This window comes from Arachis ipaensis, chromosome B10 (assembly GCF_059453495.1).
Source record: "Arachis ipaensis isolate K30076 ecotype BB chromosome B10, ASM5945349v1, whole genome shotgun sequence".
Taxonomy (NCBI): Eukaryota; Viridiplantae; Streptophyta; class Magnoliopsida; order Fabales; family Fabaceae; genus Arachis; species Arachis ipaensis.
The window spans coordinates 24,998,784-25,014,322 of NC_142435.1; the positions used below are offsets into that span (position 1 = coordinate 24,998,784).

Sequence of the window (15,539 nt, forward strand, 5' to 3'; positions counted from 1 at the left end):
TTTGTTGGCTATTTGGGGCCCGGCCTGTGGGTCCCCTCTTTTTTAAACTCTTTATTTATTTTTGGGTAGTGTTTGAACAATTTTTTGGCCTTTTAAGGCCGTAAACAAAACACTTTATAATACCCTTTTCACTAAGGGCTTACGTTAAAAAATAAATACCCCTTTTTTGGATAAGGGTTTAAGTTACCTTATGCGTGCATGCTTTTCTGATTGCAATTTTTTCGAATTCCCCTTGATCTTTTCTGAAAAAACCTTTTCTTTGGCTTGTCTGCCTTTCTGAAGCTTTTTGTTTTAAGGATCTTTAGGACAGCCTTTTAATCTTTTCTTGGGTTTTTTCTACCTCTCTTTTGTTATTCCTAGTACTCAATTTCGTTTCATTGAGTTTTTATGACTTAGATTATTTTTGGGATTCGTTTTCTTTTTCTACTCGGTTCTTTATTTCGACTTATGAGTCGGAATGTTTCCGAGTTTCTTACGATCAACTTTTATAACCTCTTTACACCGACTTGTACCTCGTCGTTTTATCTTGACGACCATCTAGGTCGGTCATGGGATTTTCACGTTTTGTCGAGCTTAAGTCGGCGCGTTTCGTAGAAAGAGAAAGCAACAAAGGAATTTTAGAGATATTTGTAAGCTAAAAAGATCTTTATTAATTGGGGAGGTACTTCATTGCTACTAAGGGTTTTGACAGTCTATTTCCCTTAGTCCCTACTATGATACCTCGTTAAAAACCCTTCTCCAGAAAAAAACCCTTTGGTTTTGGGAAAAAATCATGAAGTTGGGAAAAGAGTACATCAGGGAGTAGAGTTCGCTTTTAGCTATAGTACATTTTCATATTACAAGCATGCCACGACCTTGGTAACTCGGTGCCGTCCAAGTCGGTCACTTTATAATAGCCTTTTCCTAAGACCTCATTGATTTTGTATGGTCCTTTCCAATTTGCAGCGAGCTTTCCTTCCCCTGATTTGTTGACTCCAATGTCGTTTCTAATCAAGACCAAGTCACTTGGGGTGAATGCTCTTCGAATGACTTTTTTGTTGTATCTTGTAGTCATCCTTTGTTTCAACGCTGCTTCTCTTATCTGGGCTTCTTCTCGGACCTCGGAAAGCAAGTCGAGCTCCTCTTTATGCCCCTGTATATTTCCGATCTCGTCATGGAGAATCACTCTTGGGCTTTGTTCGTTGACTTCTATTGGGATCATGGCTTCTACGCCATAAATTAGTCAGAAGGGTGTTTCTCTAGTGGCGGATTGGGGGGTTGTCCTGTAAGCCCATAGCACTTGTGGGAGCTCTTCGGCCCAGGCTCCTTTTGCATCTTGTAATTTTTTCTTCAGCCCTGCCAGTATGACTTTGTTGGCTGCCTCGGCTTGCCCATTGGCTTGCGGGTGTTCCACCGAGGTGAACTGGTGTTTGATCTTCATACTAGCTACTAGGCTTCTAAAGGTAGAGTCGGTGAATTGGGTTCCATTATCTGTAGTAATGGAATGAGGTATCCCATACCTTGTGATGATATTTTTGTAAAGGAACCTCCGACTTCTTTGTGCGGTGATGGTGGCCAATGGTTCTGCTTCTATCCACTTTGTGAAATAATCTATTCCCACGATCAGGTATCTGACTTGTCCTGGCGCCTGGAAAAAAGGTCCTAACAAATCCATTCCCCATTTTGCAAAAGGCCATGGAGAAGTGATACTGATGAACTCCTCCGGGGGAGCCACATGGAAATTTGCATGCATCTGGCATGGTTGGCACTTTTTCACAAATTTTGTGGCATCTTTCTGCAAGGTCGGCCAGTAGAATCCAGCTCGGATCACTTTCCTGGCTAGTGACCTTGCTCCGAGATGATTTCCGCAGATCACTGTGGACTTCTTCCAACACTTCGGTGGTTCTTGAGGTCGGTACACACTTTAATAATGGTGTTGATATCCCCCTTCTGTAGAGGATATTTCTCACCAAAGTGTAATGTTGTGCTTCCCTTCGGATCTTCTTAGCCTCTTTCTCCTCCTTGGGGAGGATGTCGAATTTCATGTATTCGACCAAGGGGTTCATCCAACCGAGGTTTAATCCGACTACCTCAAGGACCTCTTGTTTGTCTTTTTCTTTTACTACGGAGGGTTTCTGGAGAGTTTCCTGGATCAGGCTTCTGTTATTCCCTCCTGGCTTGGTACTTGCCAACTTGGATAGGGCGTCTGCTCTGCTATTTAGATCCCGAGTTATGTGTTTGACCTCGGTTTCTGCAAAGCGCCCAAGATGTTCCAGAGTTTTTCCAAGTACCTTTTCATATTTGGGTCCTTTGCCTGATACTCTCCACTTATCTGGGAGGTCACCACTTGCGAGTCGCTGTATATCATCACTTTTGTAGCACCGACTTCTTCCGCCAGCTTCAATCCAGCAATCAAGGCTTCATACTCTGCCTGATTATTTGAAGCTGGGAATTCAAATTTGAGGGAGACCTTTATCTGGGTTCCTCTTTCACCCACCAGTGTTATGCCTGCACCGCTTCCTGTTTTGTTTGAGGATCCATCTACATAGAGTTCCCATGTAGTTGGTTTCTCCTCTTGGTCTCCTGCATATTCTACGATGAAGTCGGTGAGGCACTGGGTTTTAATCGCCGTCCGAGTTTCATACTTCAAGTCGAACTCGGAGAGCTCTATTGCCCATTGAACCATTCTCCCTGCAACATCCGTCTTTTGGAGGATTTGCTTCATGGGTTGGTTCGTGCGGACTCTTATTGTGTGGGCTTGAAAGTAAGGTCGTAGCCTTCGTGAGGCTACCACTAAGGAGTAGGCGAACTTCTCTAGTTTGTGGTACCTTAGCTCAGGGCCTTGTAGAACTTTGCTGATGAAATATACTGGGTGCTGTCCTACCTCGTCCTCTCTTATCAGGGCCGACGAGACGGCCTTGTCTGCTACAGATAAGTATAGGACGAGGTCTTCCCCAGCTGTAGGTCGGGTCAGAATAGGAGGTTGGCTCAAGAATCTTTTGAACTCCTGGAACGCCTCCTCGCATTCAGGAGTCCATTCGAATTGACATCACTTTCTCAATAAAGAGAACAGTGGAAGGGATTTTAGTGTTGATCCTGCCAAGAATCTGGAGAGGGCTGCAAGTCGGCCATTCAGCTGCTGGACCTCTCTTAAGCAAGTCGGGCTTTTCATCTCCAGGATAGCTCTACACTTGTCGGGATTAGCTCCAATCCCTCTTTGTGTTAGCATAAACCCTAGGAATTTTCCTGCCTCTACCGCGAAGGCACACTTTGCAGGATTTAGTCTCATCCCGTGTAACCTTATGGTGTCGAAGACTTGTGAGAGGTCTGCCAAGAGGTTGACTTCTTTCTTGGTCTTTACTAGCATGTCGTCGACGTATACTTCCATTAGGCTCCCAAGGTGAGAGGCAAACACCCTATTCATCAGCCTCTGGTATGTGGCTCCTGCGTTTTTCAATCCAAACGGCATGGCCACGTAGCAAATAAATAAATAAGTATATTTTTATACTACTCTAACACATTGACTAAATTTATTTATTTACGTAAAGTTTGTTTATGGACTCAGCAAACTTGTTTACATTTTAATACGATTTGAATTGTATTAGTATATTTTTATAAATTTTAATCAACTTAATTTTATTTAAATAATTAGATTTTTAAATTATAAAATTTGTATTAATTTATAATTTAAATTTTAAAAAGATATAATTTAAATTAATAATTTATAAAATTGTATGTATTCGTATTATTTTGTACTCATATGATTAATTATATTTATTCAATTTTTAAAAAATACCAGTGGTTAATTTTTTTTATTTAAATACATTCATATTATTTTTAAATTAAAAGAATATACTTAATTATAATAATATGAGTACGTTAATTTAGATTTAACAAAATTTTAAAATAATAAGAATATGTTTATTTAAAATATTAAAATTTAAAATTTTAAATAAACTTACTAATATTAATTTTAAATTTTATTTAAAATAATATAAATATGTTTATTTAAATTAAAAAATTAAAATAATAAGAGTACATTTATTAAGCAGCTTCCTTAAGAATGATCTCTTGAGCAGCGTCAATCTCGCTCATATATATATATATATATATAACTTAATTGAATGATAATTTGGTTCAATTGTATGTACTAACACAATTTCAACAGATAAGTTCTGAAGACAAAAGTTCAGAATCCACTTCAAATCGTTCGAGTGATTGATGAGCGGATAATTTATACGCTTTTTGGCATTGTTTTTAGTATGTTTTTAGTAGGATCTAGTTACTTTTAGGGATGTTTTCATAAGTTTTTATGTTAAATTCACATTTCTGGACTTTACTATGAGTTTGTGTATTTTTCTGTGATTTCAGGTATTTTCTGGCTGAAATTGAGGGACTTGAGCAGAAATCAGATTCAGAGGTTGAAGAAGGACTGCTGATGCTGTTGGATTCTGACCTCCCTGCACTCAAAGTGGATTTTCTGGAGCTACAGAACTCGAAATGGCGCGCTTCCAATTGCGTTGAAAAGTAGACATCCAGGGCTTTCCAGCAATATATAATAGTCCATACTTTGGCCAAGAATAGACGACGTAAACTGGCGTTCAACGCCAGCCTTCTGCCCAAATCTGGCGTCCAGCGCCAGAAAAGGATCCAAAACCAGAGTTGAACGCCCAAACTGGCACAGAAACTGGCGTTCAACTCCACAAATGGCCTCTGCACGTGCTACACTTAAGCTCAGCCCAAACACACACCAAGTGGGCCCAGGAAGTGGATTTATGCATCAATTACTTACTCATGTAAACCCTAGTGACTAGTTTATTATAAGTAGGACCTTTTACTAGTCTTTTTGACCATCTTTGGTCTCAGTTTTAATCCATTGTTCATCTTAGGAGACTATTGATCTCGTTTAGGGGGCTGGCCATCTCGGCCATGCCTGGACCTCCACTTATGTATTTTCATACGGTAGAGTTTCTACACTTCAAAGATTAAGGTGTGGAGCTCTGCTGTTCCTCAAAGATTAATGCAAGTACTACTGTTTTCTATTCAATTCTTCTTATTTCGCTTCTAAGATATCCATTTGCACCCAAGAACGTGATGAAGGTGATGATTATGTGTGACGCTCATCATCCTTCTCCCTTATGAATGCGTGCCTGACAAACACTTCCGTTCTACATGAACTAAGCTAGAATGAATATCTCTTAGATCTCCTAACCAGAATCTTCGTGGCATAAGCTAGAATGATGGCGGCATTCAAGAGAATCCGGAAAGTCTAAACCTTGTCTGTGGTATTCCGAGTAGGATTCAATGATTGAATGACTGTGACGAGCTTCAAACTCGCGATTGTTGGGCGTTAGTGACAGACGCAAAAGGAGGGTGAATCCTATTCCAGCATGATCGAGAACTGACAGATGAATAGCCGTGCCGTGACAGGGTGCGTGAGCATATTATTCACTGAGAGGAGGGGATGTAGCCACTGACAACGGTGATGCCCTTGCATAAAGCCAGCCATGGAAAGGAGTGAGACTGATTGGATGAAGATAGCAGGAAAGCAGAGGTTCAGAGGAATGAAAAGCATCTCCATTCGCTTATCTGAAATTCCTACCAATGATTTACATAAGTATCTCTATCCCTATTTTACTATATAATATTCGAAAACACCATTATCACTTTATATCTGCCTGACTGAGATTTACAAGGTGACCATAGCTTGCTTCATACCAACAATCTCCGTGGGATTCGACCCTTACTCACGTAAGGTATTACTTGGACGACCCAGTGCACTTGCTGGTTAGTTGTATCGAAGTTGTGACAAATTATGAGTGTGTAATTACGATTACGCGCACCAAGTTGCTCACGTTGCCAGGGATTGTTCGAGCCTGGACATCACAATTTCGTGCACCAAGTTTTTGGCGCCGTTGCCGGGGACTTAATTGTTCCTGTTTGGCGCCAAGAATCGTCTGAGATCCCAATCCCGGCAACAACACCAAGTTTTTGGCGCCGTTGCCGGGGATTGTTTAAGTTTGGACAACTGACGGTTCATCTTGTTGCTCAGATTAGGTAATTTTCTTTTCGTTTTGTTTTCTTTTCAAAAATTTTTCAAAAATATTTTCAAAAAAATTTTTCATCTGTTTTCGAAAAAAAAAATAATAAAAATATTTTCAAAATTTTATTCAAAATTTTTAAGAATGAATTCTAGTGTTTCATGAAGCATGTGAAGCCTGGCCAGCTGTAAAGCCATGTCTAAATTTATTTGGACTGAGGCTTGCAATTTGTTATCAAGAGCAAGCTAGTTGTTGCTAATCAACCTGCTGTTGATCCTCAATCACCTGCTGAAGCTTGGCTGGCCATTGGCCATGTCTAGTGTTTTGGACCGGAGCTTTCATTGAAAGCTTGGCTGGCTAGTGAGCCATGTCTAATTCCTGGACTGAAGCTTTAGACTAAGAATGCAAGATTCCTGGAATTCATATTAAAAATTTTGGAATCCTTATTTTCCTTTTTTCAAATTAATTTTCGAAAAAAAAAATTACAAAAAAATTAGAAAATCATAAAAATCAAAAATATTTTTGTGTTTCTTGTTTGAGTCTTGAGTCATATCATAAGTTTGGTGTCAATTGCATGTGCATCTTGCATTTTTCGAAAATTTCATGCATTCATGGTGTTCTTCATGATCTTCAAGTTGTTCTTGGTAAGTCTTCTTGTTTGATCTTGATGATTTTTTGTTTTGTGTCTTTTCATGTTTATCATATGCATTCTTGAATTCTTAGTGTCTAAGCATTAAAGAATTCTAAGTTTGGTGTCTTGCATGTTTTCTTTGCATTAAAAATTTTTCAAAAATATGTTCTTGATGTTCATCATGACATTCATAGTGTTCTTGGTGTTCATCTTGACATTCATAGCATTCTTGCATGCATTCATTGTTTTGATCTAAAAATTTCATGCATTGCATCATTTTTCTTGTTTTTCTCTTTCATTATAAAATTCAAAAAAAAAAATATCTTTCCCTTTTTCTCTCATCAAATTCGAAAATTAAGTTGACTTTTTCAAAAATTTAAAAAAAAAAAAATCAAAGTTGTTCCTTATGAGTCAAATCAAATTTTCAATTTGAAAATCTTATCTTTTTCAAAATCTTTTTCAAAAATCAAATCTTTTTCAAAATTCTTAGTTATTTTCGAAAATTAAAAAAATATTTTTCAAAAATCTTTTTCTTATTTTTATATCAAATTTTCAAAAATAACATAATCAATTAATGTTTTGATTCAAAAATTTGAAGTTTGTTACTTGCTTGTTAAGAAAGATTCAAACTTTAAGTTCTAGAATCATATCTTGTGATTTCTTATGAATCAAGTCATTAATTGTGATTTTAAAAATCAAATCTTTTTCAAAACTAATTTCAATCATATCTTTTCAAAAATATCTTCTTATCTTATCTTTTTCAAAAATATATTTTCAAAATATCTTTTCTAACTTCCTAACTTCTTATCTTTTCAAAATTTGTTTCAACTAACTAACTAACTTTTTGTTTGTTTCTTAACTTTTTCAAAACTACCTAACTAACTCTCTCTCTCTCTCTAATTTTCGAAAATATCTTCCCTCTTTTTCAAAAATTTCTTTTTAATTAACTAATTATTTTTATTTTTAATTAAAAAAAAATTTCGAAAAAATACTAACAATTTTTAAAAACCATTTTCGAAAATCACTAACTCTTTTTCAAAATAATTTTCGAAAATTATCCCTCCCCCATCTTATTCTATTTATTCATTCATATCCTAACATCTCATCTCACATCTCTGCCATCCTCACAGTTGTGTTTCTTCCATTATATTACATTCTTTGTCTCCCCCTCTTCTTCTACTCACACAGGGATCCCTATACTGTGGTATAAAGGATCTCTATTATTATTATTATTTTTCTGTGCCCTCTTCTTTGTCATATGAGCAGGAGCAAGGATAAGAACATTCTTGTGGAAGCAGATCCAAAACCTGAAAGGACTCTGAAGAGAAAATTAAGAGAAGCTAAAATACAACAATCCAGAGATAACCTTTCAGAAATTTTCGAACAGGAAAATGAGATGGCAGCCGAAAATAATAATAATGTAAGGAAGATGCTTGGTGACTTTACTGCACCTAATTCCAATTTACATGGAAGAAGCATCTCCATGCCTGCCATTGGAGCAAACAATTTTGAGCTGAAACCTCAATTAGTTTCTCTGATGCAGCAGAACTGCAAGTTTCATGGACTTCCATCTGAAGATCCTTTTCAGTTCTTAACTGAATTCTTGCAGATATGTGATACTGTTAAGACTAATGGAGTAGATCATGAAGTCTACAGGCTCATGCTTTTCCCTTTTGCTGTAAGAGACAGAGTTAGATTATGGTTGGATTCTCAACCCAAGGACAGCCTGAACTCTTGGGATAAGCTGGTCACGACTTTCTTAGCCAAGTACTTTCCTCCTCAAAAGTTGAGCAAGCTTAGAGCTGATGTTCAAACCTTCAGACAGAAAGAAGGTGAATCCCTCTATGAAGCTTGGGAAAGATACAAACAGTTGACCAAAAAGTGTCCTTCTGACATGCTTTCAGAATGGACCATCTTGGATATATTCTATGATGGTTTATCTGAGCTATCAAAGATGTCACTGGACACTTCTGCAGGTGGATCCATTCACCTAAAGAAAACGCCTGCAGAAGCTCAAAAACTCATTGACATGGTTGCTAATAACCAGTTCATGTACACTTCTGAAAGGAATCCTGTGAGCAATGGGACGCCTATGAAGAAGGGAGTTCTTGAAGTTGATACTCTGAATGCCATATTGGCTCAGAACAAAATATTGACTCAGCAAGTCAATATGATTTCTCAGAGTCTGCATGGAATGCAAGCTGCATCCAACAGTACTCAAGAGGCATCTTCTGAAGAAGAAGCCTATGATCCTGAGAACCCTGCAATAGCAGAGGTAAATTACTTAGGTGAACCTTATGGAAACGCCTATAACTCAACATGGAGAAATCATCCAAATTTCTCATGGAAGGATCAAAAGCCCCAACAAGGCTTTAATAATGGTGGAAGAAACAGGTTTAGCAATAGCAAGCCTTTTCCATCATCAATTCAGCAACAGACAGAGAACTCTGAACAAAATGCTTCTAATTTAGCAAATTTAGTCTCTGATCTATCTAAGGCCACTGTAAGTTTCATGAATGAAACAAGATCTTCCATTAGAAATCTGGAAGCACAAGTGGACCAGCTGAGTAAAAGGATCACTGAAATCCCTCCTAGTACTCTCCCAAGCAATACAGAAGAGAATCCAAAAGGAGAGTGCAAGGCCATTGACATAAGCACCATGGCCGAACCCAAAGAAGGAGAGGAGAATGTGAATCCCAAGGAGGAAGACCTCCTGGGACGTCCAGTGACCAATAAGGAGCTTCCCTCTGAGGAACCAAAGGAATCTGAGACTCATCTAGAGACCATAGAGATTCCATTGAACCTCCTTATGCCCTTCATGAGCTCTGATGAGTATTCCTCTTCTGAAGAGAATGAGGATGTTACTGAAGAGCAAACTGCCAAGTTTTTTGGTGCAATCATGAAGCTGAATGCCAAATTATTTGGCATTGATACTTGGGAAGTTGAACCTCCCTTGTTCATCAATGAACTAAGTGATCTGGATCAACTGACATTGCCTCAGAAGAGACAGGATCCTGGAAAGTTCATAATACCCTGTACCATAGGCACCATGATCTTTAAGGCTCTGTGTGACCTTGGTTCAGGAATAAACCTCATGCCCCTTTCTGTAATAGAGAAACTGGGAATCTATGGGGTGCAAGCTGCTAAAATCTCACTAGAGATGGCAGACAGCTCAAGAAAACAGGCCTATGGACAAGTAGAAGATGTATTAGTAAAGGTTGAGGGCCTTTACATACCTACTGATTTCATAGTCCTGGATACTGGAAAGGAAGAGGATGAATCCATCATCCTAGGAAGACCTTTCCTGGCCACAGCAAGAGCTGTGATTGATGTTGACAGAGGTGAAATAGTCCTTCAATGGAATGAGGACTCCCTTGTGTTTAAAACTCAAGGATCTCCCTCTGCAACCATGAAGAGGAAGCATGAAAAGCTTCTCTCAAAGCAGAGTCAACCAGAGCCCCCACAGTCAAACTCTAAATTTGGTGTTGGAGAGTCTCAACAAAGCTCTGCACATCTGTGAGGCTCCATGAGAGCCCACTGTCAAGCTATTGACATTAAAGAAGCGCTTGTTGGGAGGCAACCCAATGTTTATCTAATTCTTATTTTTATTGTTTTCTTAGGTTCATGATCATGTGGAGTCACAAAATAAATATAAAAATTGAAAACGGAATCAAAAATAGCAGAAGAAAAATCACACCCTGGAGGAGCATCTGTCTGGCGTTCAGCGCCAGAACAGAGCATGGTTCTGGCGCTGAACGCCCAAAATGGGCAGCTTCTGGGCGCTGAACGCCAGAACAGGCATGGTTCTGGCGTTCAACGCTAGAAATGGCACACAAATGGGTGTTGAACGCCCAAAATGGCCACCAACCTGGCGCTGAACGCCCAGAGTTGGGTACAAAGGCATTTTTACATGCCTAATGGGTGCAGGGATGTAAATCCTTGAACACCTCAGGATCTGTGGACCCCACAGGATCCACTCAGGATCTGTGGACCCCACAGGATCCCCACCTACCTCCACTCACTTCTTCTCACCACTCTCTTTCACACAACCCCACAAACACTCTTCCCTAAAAACCCCTCACCAATCACCTCAATCTCTCTTCCCCACTAAACCTTCACCACTCACATCCATCTCCTCTTCCCCATAAACCTACCTCATAAACTCCACCTACCTTCAAAATTCAAAACCAATTTCCCACCCAAACCCACCCATATGGCCGAACCTTAACCCCCCTCCCTTCCCTATATAAAGACCTCCATTCTTCATCAAATTCACACAACACACCCCTCTACACTCCTCTTGGCCGAAACCACATCTCCCTCTCCCTCTCCATATTTCTTCTTCTTCTTCTTCTATTCTTTTGTTTATTGCTCGAGGGCGAGCAATATTCTAAGTTTGGTGTGGTAAAAGCATAGCTTTTTTGTTTTTCCATTACCATTGATGGCATCTAAGACCGGAGAATCCTCTAGAAGAGGGAAAGGGAAGACAAAAGCTTCCACATCCGAGTCATGGGAGATGGAAATGTTCATCTCCAAAGCCCATCAAGACCACTTCTATGATGTTGTGGCCAAGAAGAAGGTGATCCCTGAGGTCCCTTTTAAACTCAAAAGAAATGAGTATCCGGAGATCCGACATGAAATTCAAAGAAGAGGTTGGGAAGTTCTAACAAATCCCATCCAACAAGTCGGCATCCTAATGGTTCAAGAATTCTATGCCAATGCATGGATCACCAAGAACCATGATCAAAGTAAGAACCCGGATCCAAAGAACTATGTTACAATGGTTCGGGGGAAATACTTAGATTTTAGTCCGGAAAATGTGAGGTTGGCGTTCAACTTGCCATACATGGAAGAGAACGCACGCCCCTACACAAGGAGAGTCAACTTTGATCAAAGGTTGGACCAAGTCCTTATGGACATATGTGTAGAAGGAGCTCAATGGAAGATTGACTCCAAAGGCAAGCCGGTTCAACTAAGAAGATTGGACCTCAAGCCTGTGGCTAGAGGATGGTTGGAGTTTATTCAATGCTCAATCATTCCCACTAGCAACCGGTCTGAAGTTACTATAGACCGGGCCATCATGATCCATAGCATTATGATTGGAGAAGAGGTGGAAGTTCATGAGATTATACCTCAAGAACTCTACAAGGTGGCTGACAAGTCCTCCACCATGGCAAGGTTAGCCTTTCCTCACCTCATCTGCCACCTATGCAATTCAGCTGGGATTGACATAGAGGGAGATATCCTCATTAAAGAGGACAAGCCCATCACTAAGAAAAAGATGGAGCAAGCAAGAGAGCCCAATCATGGAGCTCAAGAGACGCAAGAAACTCACTTCCATGAGATCCTGGAGATGCCTCAAATGCACTTTCCTCCACAAAATTATTGGGAGCAAATCAACACCTCCCTAGGAGAATTGAGTTCCAATATGGGACAACTAAGGGTGGAACATCAAGAACACTCCATCATGCTTCATGAAATAAGAGAAGATCAAAAAGCAATGAGGGAGGAGCAACAAAGACAAGGAAGAGACATAGAAGAGCTCAATGACATCATTGGTTCCTCAAGAAGGAAACGCCACCATCACTAAGGTGGATTCATTCCTTGTTCTTCTTTCTTCTGTTTTTCGTTTTCTATGTTATGTGCCTATCTATGTTTGTGTCTTCACTACATGATCATTAGTAGTTAGTAACTTTGTCTTAAAGATATGAATGTCCTATGAATCCATCACCTCTCTTAAATGAAAAATATTTTAATTCAAAAGAACAAGAAGTACATGAGTTTCGAATTTATCCTTGAACTTAGCTTAATTATATTGATGTGGTGACAATGCTTCTTGTTTTCTGAATGTATGCTTGAACAGTGCATATGTCTTTTGAAGTTGTTGTTTAAGAATGTTAAATATGTTGGCTCTTGAAAGAATGATGACTAGGAGACATGTTATTTGATAATCTGAAAAATCATAAAAATGATTCTTGAAGCAAGAAAAAGCAGCAAAAAACAAAGCTTGCAGAAAAAAAAAAAAGAAAAAGCAAGCAAGAAAAGCCAATAACTCTTAAAACCAAAAGGCAAGGGCAAATAAAAAGGATCACAAGGCTTTGAGCATCAGTGGATAGGAGGGCCTAAAGGAATAAAATCCTGGTCTAAGCGGCTAAACCAAGCTGTCCCTAACCATGTGCTTGTGGCGTGTAGGTGTCAAGTGAAAACTTGAGACTGAGCGGTTAAAGTCAAGGTCCAAAGCAAAAAAAAAAAGAGTGTGCTTAAGAACCCTGGACACCTCTAATTGGGGACTTTAGTAAAGCTGAGTCACAATCTGAAAAGGTTCACCCAATTATGTGTCTGTGGCATTTATGTATCCGGTGGTAATACTGGAAAACAAAGTGCTTAGGGCCACGGCCAAGACTCATAAAGAAGCTGTGTTCAAGAATCATCATACTGAACTAGGAGAGTCAATAACACTATTCGAAATCTGAAGTTCCTATAGATGCCAATCATTCTGAACCTCAATGGATAAAGTGAGATGTCAAAACTATTCAAGAGGCAAAAAGCTATAAGTCCCGCTCATTTGATTGGAGCTATGTTTCATTGATAGTTTGGAATTTATAGTATATTCTCTTCTTTTTATCCTATTTGATTTTTAGTTGCTTGGGGACAAGCAACAATTTAAGTTTGGTGTTGTGATAAGCGGATAATTTATACGCTTTTTGGCATTGTTTTTAGTATGTTTTTAGTAGGATATAGTTACTTTTAGGGATGTTTTCATAAGTTTTTATGTTAAATTCACATTTCTGGACTTTACTATGAGTTTGTGTGTTTTTCTGTGATTTCAGGTATTTTCTGGCTAAAATTGAGGGACTTGAGCAGAAATCAGATTCAGAGGTTGAAGAAGGACTGCTAATGCTGTTGGATTCTGACCTCCCTGCACTCAAAGTGGATTTTCTAGAGCTACAGAACTCGAAATGGCGCGCTTCCAATTGCGTTGGAAAGTAGACATCCAGGGCTTTCCAGCAATATATAATAGTCCATACTTTGGCCAAGAATAGACGACGTAAACTGGCGTTCAACGCCAGCCTTCTGCCCAAATCTGGCGTCCAGCGCCAGAAAAGGATCCAAAACCAGAGTTGAACGCCCAAACTGGCACAGAAACTGGCGTTCAACTCCACAAATGGCCTCTGCACGTGCTACACTTAAGCTCAGCCCAAACACACACCAAGTGGGCCCAGGAAGTGGATTTATGCATCAATTACTTACTCATGTAAACCCTAGTGACTAGTTTATTATAAGTAGGACCTTTTACTAGTCTTTTTGACCATCTTTGGTCTCAGTTTTAATCCATTGTTCATCTTAGGAGACTATTGATCTCGTTTAGGGGGCTGGCCATCTCGGCCATGCCTGGACCTCCACTTATGTATTTTCATACGGTAGAGTTTCTACACTTCAAAGATTAAGGTGTAGAGCTCTGCTGTTCCTCAGATTAATGCAAGTACTACTGTTTTCTATTCAATTCTTCTTATTTCGCTTCTAAGATATCCATTTGCACCCAAGAACGTGATGAAGGTGATGATTATGTGTGACGCTCATCATCCTTCTCCCTTATGAATGCGTGCCTGACAAACACTTCCGTTCTACATGAACTAAGCTAGAATGAATATCTCTTAGATCTCCTAACCGGAATCTTCGTGGCATAAGCTAGAATGATGGCGGCATTCAAGAGAATCCGGAAAGTCTAAACCTTGTCTGTGGTATTCCGAGTAGGATTCAATGATTGAATGACTGTGACGAGCTTCAAACTCGCGATTGTTGGGCGTTAGTGACAGACGCAAAAGGAGGGTGAATCCTATTCCAGCATGATCGAGAACCGACAGATGAATAGCCGTGCCGTGACAGGGTGCGTGAGCATATTATTCACTGAGAGGAGGGGATGTAGCCACTGACAACGGTGATGCCCTTGCATAAAGCCAGCCATGGAAAGGAGTGAGACTGATTGGATGAAGATAGCAGGAAAGCAGAGGTTCAGAGGAATGAAAAGCATCTCCATTCGCTTATCTGAAATTCCTACCAATGATTTACATAAGTATCTCTATCCCTATTTTACTATATAATATTCGAAAACACCATTATCACTTTATATCTGCCTGACTGAGATTTACAAGGTGACCATAGCTTGCTTCATACCAACAATCTCCGTGGGATTCGACCCTTACTCACGTAAGGTATTACTTGGACGACCCAGTGCACTTGCTGGTTAGTTGTATCGAAGTTGTGACAAATTATGAGTGTGTAATTACGATTACGCGCACCAAGTTGCTCACGTTGCCAGGGATTGTTCGAGCCTGGACATCACAATTTCGTGCACCAGTGATTCATATAAATATGAGATATTTTATGTTTCCCTCAAATAAACTGTAACTTATATAATATGAAATTACTTGAACTAAAAGAATTATTTAGGCGATGAAATATTTTGGACAATTGCAAATAGTTAGTGGGGAATTTGAACATACAATCAGGAGAGACCTAAGATAATTTCCATTTTCAACACAACCAAACATAGGCAAACCGTGGCGCGCGTGTGTGTATATATATATAGAGGGAGAAGGACAAATTAGTCCTTGACTTTTTATCCCGCAGACATTTTAGTCCCTGACCATTGAAAAATACTTTTAAGTCCCTGACGTCCTTAAAAGTTGGACGGATTAGTCCCTCCAACCATAAGCCACCGTCAGACCTAACGGAAAAGGCTGACGTGGCTTCCCCTCTACTTATCTAGTATTACGGCTTTCCACGTGACACGTTAGTGGGAATGGAGCTTTTTGAAAAATGGACACATAAGTCCCTGTCGTTGAAAACGATGTCGTTTTGTGTGCAGCAAGAGAGGAAGGGAAGAA

The 15,539-nt window shown here is 39.5% G+C and overlaps 1 non-coding gene across 1 annotated transcript; it reads right to left on the reverse strand.

Moving 5' to 3' along the window:
• Positions 1-8,443: 8,443 nt before the first annotated feature.
• LOC148579448 (small nucleolar RNA R71) lies at positions 8,444-8,551 on the reverse strand. Its single transcript, XR_015895770.1, has one exon. It is a non-coding gene; the product is annotated as a small nucleolar RNA R71 (small nucleolar RNA).
• Positions 8,552-15,539: the final 6,988 nt, after the last annotated feature.